At 32.5% G+C, this 8,284-nt stretch overlaps 1 pseudogene across 1 annotated transcript; it reads right to left on the reverse strand.

Moving 5' to 3' along the window:
- Window positions 1-3,103: 3,103 nt before the first annotated feature.
- LOC145802957 (protein IMPAIRED IN BABA-INDUCED STERILITY 1-like) lies at window positions 3,104-7,571 on the reverse strand (annotated as a pseudogene). The gene is made up of 4 exons (XR_014344839.1): window positions 7,208-7,571; window positions 5,158-6,372; window positions 4,526-4,612; window positions 3,104-3,890 (listed from the first exon to the last, which is right to left on the reverse strand). The product of XR_014344839.1 is annotated as a protein IMPAIRED IN BABA-INDUCED STERILITY 1-like (transcript).
- Between the last annotated feature and the right edge of the window lie 713 nt (window positions 7,572-8,284).

Here is an 8,284-nt window from a genome sequence, read left to right on the forward strand (position 1 = left end):
TTTAAATATTTTATTTTATTTTGTAAATATTTTAATATTTTAGTTTTAATATTTTAAACTCAAAACACAATTTCACACTCAAATCGTAACCAAACACATAACTCAAAACTCAATTCAAAAATTATTTTCAAACCTCATAACCAAACATATAACTTGACACTCCATACTATTTTCAAAACTCTACATTCAAATCGTAACCAAACGCATAACAAAAAAATAAAATATTTATAAATATATTTATAAAATAAAATAAATATATTTTCAAAACTCATAACTCAAAATACGCTTCTACACTCAAATCATGATTTTAAAAATAATTTAAAAAAATAAAATAAACTTTTTTTGAATTTTTTTTTCTTTTAAAATAGAGTTTTTGAAAAAGTTTGGTTTTGGGTTTTGGAAAGAGTTTTGAGTTTTGAAAAAAGTTTTGAATTGAGTTTTAAGTTTGTGTTTGGTTATGAGTTTTGAAAATAATTTTTGAATTGAGTTTTGAATAATAAAAACATGTTCCGATTTTTTTTTTTTTAGAAACATGTTTGGTTCTCTTTTAGAATCACAATTCCAATTACAAATACAAATTTTCAAAAAAAATTTCAAAACTCATAGTGTTAACCAAATACACAATTCCAATTAGAAATTTTCAAAAATCTTTTCAAAACTCATAGAATCACAATTCAATTACAAATAATTTCTTGAATTTATTTTTTTAGGGTAAATATTTTATATTTTAAATATTTATTTATTTATTTTAATGTGCATTATATTTCATACATCTATGTGTTGTATTTTTTTAATATTTTAAATATATTTTTTAAATATTAAAAAATTTTAAAATTTTTATTTTTATTTTAAATATATAGTTTTATTTTAAATATTTTATTTTATTTTATAAATATATTTATAAATATTTTATTTTTTTGTTTTGCGTTTGGTTACGATTTGAATGTAGAGTTTTGAAAATAGTGTGGAGTGTCGAGTTATGTGTTTGGTTATGAGGTTTGAAAATAATTTTTGAATTGAGTTTTGAGTTATGTGTTTGGTTACGATTTGAGTGTGAAATTGTGTTTTGAGTTTAAAATATTAAAATATTTACAAAATAAAATAAAATATTTAAATAAAAATTACATATTTAAAATAAAAAATAATTTTTTTAAAAACATTTTTTAATATTTTAAAAAAATAAATCAAAAAATACTGTTTCAAACACTCCAAACCTATCTTCCAACCCAAAAACATTTTTTAATATTTTCAAGGGAAGGGCAATAAGGTAATTTTCTAAGGAAAAAGTAACACCGTTTAGTAATTTTTGACGGCAGGGGGGAATTTTGATATTGTCAGGTAAAGCAGGGGAGGTTACTGTAATTATTCAAACCACAGGGGAGGTCCCTGTATTTGTCAGAAACTTCAGGGGAGGCAAATGTAATTTACCCTTTTTTTAGCTCATATTTTAGCCAAATAGCTAAAAAGTTACTAAATTAGTCTGTTCCCAAACGAGGCCTGAATACGAAATTCCAGAAGATAAAAAATAAAAAAATAAAAACTGAAAATCTCGCGTAACTGTTTAACCTAATTGTTTGGGATGACTCTTTTAAATCCTAATTTTAATTCCATTGATCAATATAATTTCACACAATTTAATACTTTCATACTGTTAAACTTTACTTCGGGGATTAAATACGCATTTTCTAATGTGAAAATGATGATTTTATCTATACTATCTATATGTATCTATACTATTATTAGTGTTCATGAACTTCCTTCTTTCCTTTTGCCAACTGACCTTTTCTTTTTGCGTCTAGTGTCAATTTCTTGAAAAAAAAATAAAAAATAAAAATTAAAAGAAAGATACAAGACTTGAACCTAATGGGGGTGTTTGTTTCAGCTTTTCAGAGCTAACTTATGGCTTTTAGCTTTGAAAAAGTTATTTTGGACTGTTTGGTTAAACTTATTTCAAACAGCTTCTGATTCTAACAGCTTATTTTAACTCAAAAAAGCTGATTTTGAGAAGCTACTCACTCCTTACTTCTGATTATCAGCTTCTGCTGTGGACATGTTAATTTATGGTTATACTCTTAAATTTTTTTATTTTTTATTTTTTTAAAAATAGAAAAAAACTCAAATGGACTATAGATTATTATTATTATTTTTTATGAGAAATGTAGACAAACAAAAAATAAAAATTAATTGAAAAAACTATTTCACAACTTATTTAACAAACACTACTCAGCAACTTAAATCTATAATCCAACAGCTACACCAAACAGATTAACAACTTCTGATTAAAGTCATAATCTATAATCTGTTAAACTATAATCTATAAGCTGTTTTAACAGGTACACCAAACGGGGCCAATATCATTCACTTAACTTATTAAAAAACACTTTTATCACTTAAACACTACAAAAAAATTGACTTTTTGCGACGGTAAAATACCGTAGCTAATACTCTTAATGCTGTCGCAAAAACTTTTTGCGACGGTAAAATGACTTTTTGCGACGGCAAGAGGGGGTCGCAAATGGAGGGGTTGCAAAAGAGTTTTTGCGACGTCGCTAATGTTTTTGCGACGGCATTTTTGCCTTTTGCGACGGCACTGTGCAGTCGCTAATAATGTTTGAAATTTCTTGACTTTTTGCGACGGCACTATTTTACGGTCGCTAAAAATGCTATTTGAGACGGCAAAAATTACCGTCGCTAATAGTCTTTTTTTTGCAACGGCAAAAACACTGTTTTTGCGACGGTGTGGTGCCGTCGCAAAAAGTATTAAAAATATAAAAAATTTTATTTTTTTGCGACAGTGGAATGCCGTCGCAAAAAGTAATAAAAAAATAATAAAATTTCTATTTTAAATAATAAAATTTCCATTTTTTGCGACAGTTTAATGTCGTCACAAAAAGTAAAACCTGTAACAAAATCAATAAAAATAATAAAATTTTCTATTTTTTGCGACAATGTAGTACCGTCACAAAAAAGAAAAAAAAATCCTCCGATAGAATTAGTAAAATTTCTCCATAATAATTACATAATAATATAAAAGTTCGTGTATAAAAATAACAATTTCTTCATAATAAAATATTCTTCCATTCATAATTACACATCAACAAAATTATCCCACTAAATAATGTTCCATAATTATCCTCCGATAAAATTTAAAAATATAAAAGAAATGAAAAAAATAAACACAATATAAATGAATATAAATTACTTTTTTCTCCATTTATAAATTCACGATTCAAACAAAGCAAGAGTTCACAAAGGTAACCAATGATCACTTCTGTTACTTAACTCAGTTTTAATAAAAAGACTGACAATGTTCCCACAAATTCTTCATTCCACTTACAGTTTTGATCTTAAAATTTTCACCTCATCCTACAAAATCTTTCCTTTTTGAGTCGCACAATCTCACATATTCAATTCACCTGCAAGCTTGAAGGAGGGTCAAATGTTTCATCACCACAATACAAATCTGTACTATGAAAATTGGTTACAAAATATTCAACCCTCAGTTTTCCGCAAGGTTGAAATATGGAGGGAAACAATGAAAGAAAGAAATGGCAAGCCCTACATTCTTATGTGGGATGCCAATGTGATGAAATGAATAACATATCTACTCTTCCTAAAGATGTAATTCTTTCAAGTTATAGTCTGTACAATAGCTTATACAAATTTTATACCAGGTCGAAGAGGTTTCAGAGGGCCTTCTGATCCAGTCTTTCGTTCCAATTCAAGCATTGAATCAAGCTGTGAAACCAATCGCCCGTTTGGTCAGACTTGTTCACTGTTGGAAGTGGATGCTGGCTCATTGATATCCGAACCGAATCACCTCTTGAGAGTTGTTGCCTTCTCTTTCCATCAAATGAGACCCATGCATTGCTTCTTGCATCCTCAGGGATCTGTGCAATATGAGAAATTTTTAGAAAATCCCTAATTGAGGATATTATTGACAAAAATATGATCACTAAGTCACTAACACAATAAAAATATGTTTCCAAGTTGAGAAAAAATTAAAGAAAGAGAACTTCTGCTGGAGACACAATTTATCAAGAAGTTGCCAGAAAGAATAAGAACAAAAGGACAGGGTTTCGGTTCTGATATTTATGAAGAAGAAAAACCAACTAAATTATATTTTTTTTCATTTTTTCTTTTTTTGCTTTTTGTTGTCGTTGTTGTCAATAATGATTGTCCAGATATGAAAATTAGTTCATCCTCAGGGATCTGTTGTTTTTTTCTACACCAATAGTCCTTGTTAAGTACAAGAACATAGATTCAGCAATCAAGAACAGAAGCCATTCTTTACTTTTTCCAATTGCATATTGCTCCAATTAGAATAACAAAGAATTAATATAGGTCATATGACACATAAGCTAAGCATCTATCACTCAAAATATGCAAGTACATAAATGCCTCTCAAAGAACACCTTCTTTGGTTTCAAAATACACCTGGATAAAAAAACTGACAATTCTCTAAGGAAGTTCAAACAGATACTTTAGCTGCATAGCAGGAAAATAAAAGGTTCTGGAAGCAAACCTGCGTTCCACGTCGTAGTAACTCTCTTGCAAATGGCAATATACCCAAAATCGTATCTGCACCAGAATTGTCAACAAAAATGACAACCTACCACCAAAAAAAATGAGCTGGTTAGTGTAGGCAAAAAAAACATATTTCTTTTTAAATGACAGTCATAGTAAAAAACAACTTGCATATGGAGCTTGCCTTTTTCCAAGATTTTCTGCCCCATTTTAATATAAAAGCATCCAAATCATCAATCACCCATGGTCAAGGGACAAGATTTTGAGTTTATATGGTTTTTAGGAGGTTTATATGGTTTTTAGGAGTCAAAGTCCTTAGTTTCTGCACACAGGTGTAATAGTTCTCCTGGAATTAGGAGTTTTCGTAAAGATTATATATAAAGATATGTGATGCTTTTAATTCAATAGACAACATCATATAGAGAATTTATAAAACCTTTATGTTTTTATGGGATTTTGTAGTGCAATTTTAAGCCTTTCAAAGCTTAATTCGGATCTGTCCAACCTTTATATCTGGGGTAAATGACAACAGCAGTCCTTGTAGTTTGGTCCTTCTGTCATTTTGGATCCTATAATTTGCCCATATATCTAAGAATCATAAAATCATTTAGTAAGGTCAAAGAAGATTACCTCAGTTCTGCCCTGAAGGATGGGGCTCCCGAGGAGTAGTTCAGCAAATACACAGCCAACACTCTAGAGATCCACTGAGGCTCCATAATCCGTGGAACCCAACAAAAGTTCAGGAGGACGGTACCATAAAGTGATGAAATGAGTTGGTTAGAGGTTGTCTGTGCCCCACAGGGCCAGTACCACAGAAGTTTGCCAATCCAAAATCAGCCATCTTCAAAACTCCTTCATTATTTACCAGAAGATTTGCACCTTTAATGTCCCTATGCATTGTACCCCGAGAGTGGCAGTGCTCAAGCCCAGATAACAACTGTTTCATGTCGCATTTAACCTACAAAACATAATCAATTTCAGTTGAATCTTACAATCAGTTGAATCAGTAATTAGTTAGTCATATGGATGAAAAAATGATGTTATCATCTCTTTTACACTAAAATGTATATTTCCCATTGTTTATCTTTGTGTCTTTACACCATTTGCATTAATTCTAGTCCCTTTAGCCCTATTAAAAGGAAGCTTGGTGTAATTAAGCCAAAACTATGGAACATACTGTATTTTCTCCAAATCTTTGGGAGGTCACTATAATTTACCCTAGAAAATATTAACTCGTCCAGTAGAACGAAGGGGCAATTGAACACGAGAAATGAAAGTATTCCATTTCTTAGCATTTCAAAATAGAATGTGCATCTTTCAGTATTTGACATAGCAATTAACTGATTGTGCTTAGCATTCACTAACATTTCAAAATTTCAGGAAACTGAGTTTTCCTCACATTGTTATATTCTTATGCAGATGACTTTTACAAAGCAAATGACAAACCAAAATGTCCAATGCTACTGAAACCCAAATTAGGGTGTTTCATTGTGATGTGATAAGCACACACTAGTTATAAGTTTGCTGAATAAAAAAAAAAAAAAATCAACATAAGCAAACCTGTGCTTCACTTAACTTGATGTCAGGGGAAGATAAGAGTCCAGAAATGTCATGTTCCATGTACTCGAATACAAGGTAAATGCTACATGACAATCGGGAGGTAATTAAGCCCTCCAGTTTTATGATATTCGGATGGTCAAGCCTGCGTAGTATCATTATTTCTCGTGCCATAAACCGAACGCTTTCGGGCTCAAAATTATCAAATCGCACCTTCTTTAGAGCAACAATCCTCCCAGTTTCTAAGTTGCGTGCATGGAACACGCTGCTATAAGTGCCCTGTCCTACCTACTACATCAGTTGAAATTGTTTATTAAAAAGGAAAAATAAAGAAAAAAAGGGAACGGAAAAATTCAGGTGAATAACTGTATCCCACCGATTAATGAAAAAATTCATGAAATTGTTGACTTTTTAATTTTTTTATTAACTGTATCCCACCGATTAATGAAAAAAAGGCTTAAAGCATTAATGACTAAACAATCCAGGTGAATAAAAATTCTTCAGAAGGCATTATGAAGCCTTTGGAGTTGTGGAATTACTTACAGTTTCAGAATATACATAGAAGTGAATCACCATTTTAGCAATGTAAAAGAAAGAAGAAAATAGGGAACGGAAAAATGAATAAAACATGCAATTGCGATATAATGTCAAGATGAAACAAGTTATGATCAACAGTTTGTAAATTTGCTACCGAACCAAGATTTAAAACTACAAAAAAACATGAATAACACAATGACAACCCAATTTGGGAAAGAAAAAAGCCCCAAAAAATAAAAAAATTCAATATATCTGAAGCTCATATGCTGTTCTACAACTGAAAATAGGGAAATTTCTCAACTTCCATGATAAAAAAGGACAAGCTTTAAGATCCTTAGTAGAGTATCCAAATAAGACAACAAAGTCCAAAAAAACAAAAATAAAAACAAAAAAGAGTCCTACTGAGTTAATCAAGATCCTAGAGCATCCAAATAAGACAATAAACTAAATTAATTTTTATGTTTTGGTTGTATATGCACTAAAATTAAAAGCATCAAAATTGAGCATTTTCAATATTCAACACACCATGGAAACTGATAATTGGACCACACACAATGCACATAGAGAGAGAGAGAGAGAGAGCAACCTTTTCCAGCTTTTCGAAAGAGTCAGCACTGAGAGGCACCCAACCTTGAATGGCTTCGCCAGCAACGGCGCTGAACCAAGCCGGCCAACCGGCGGCGACTTGTTCTCCTTCTACATACTTCTGCAAATTCCCCAACCTAAAACTCTGACTCACCACCACCTCCATTAGAACTCACCCTCTCTGACTCACCCAACTCGTTCTCACTCACCCCCGAGTCAATCCTCTTCTTCTTCTTCTCCAAGTCCACCACCCCACTTCCCCGGCTCCTCCCCGAGCCCCCCGCAGCAGCATTGTCTCGAAAGGAGCTGGAATGATCGAAAGCCGGGGTCACCGACACCGCCTGCTTCGAGGTCACACAACCCATGACGAAAAACCAAAAAATTGTCACCGACCCAGAAACATTGGTTGAGTTTGGAGACAAACCCAGATCGACCCAGATCAAGAAATGTGGCAAGTGAAGTGGGTTTTGAGTTTGGACAGCAATGGTGGCTGCACGAACTGTGAAGATGAGAGAGGAAATGGGTTATATACCCCCAAAAAGGCCAAAACCCTCTTTACAGAGCTGATTTAATTTATAATTTATACCTGAATAAAGTACTGTTGAAGTTGAAGTTGAGTCCTTAGAGAAGAGTCAGCAGAAGCACCATTGCTGCGATTGGCATTGTTTCAAAGCTTCCAAGAATGGGTTTTGAGCATGTAGAGAGAGGTTCGATTGAAGGGGTCGCCGGAGCCGAAGAACTTCGCCGGAGAAGAAGCTGTGAAAGCTGTATTGAAGATGGCTGGCGGTGGCTAATATGGCGAATGGGTTTTGAGCAGATTTAGGGATTTCGAAGATTTAGGGATTTCGATCCAAATGATCGAGCGCCAAAAATTGGGGAGAGCGGGGCAAATTTTTGTTATTACTTTTTTGCGACGGTACATTTTACACCGTCGCAAATGATAAAAAATTTGCTAAACCGGTGCTGTTTTGATAATGGTTTTTTTTGCGACGGATATTTGCCGTCGCAAATTGTCCACTATTTGCGACGGCTACCTTTTGCCGTCTCAAAAATTTTATTTTTTGCGACGGTGAAAAAC

This window comes from Camellia sinensis, chromosome 11 (genome assembly GCF_055761805.1).
Source record: "Camellia sinensis isolate YWXY chromosome 11, ASM5576180v1, whole genome shotgun sequence".
NCBI classification, from domain to species: Eukaryota; Viridiplantae; Streptophyta; class Magnoliopsida; order Ericales; family Theaceae; genus Camellia; species Camellia sinensis.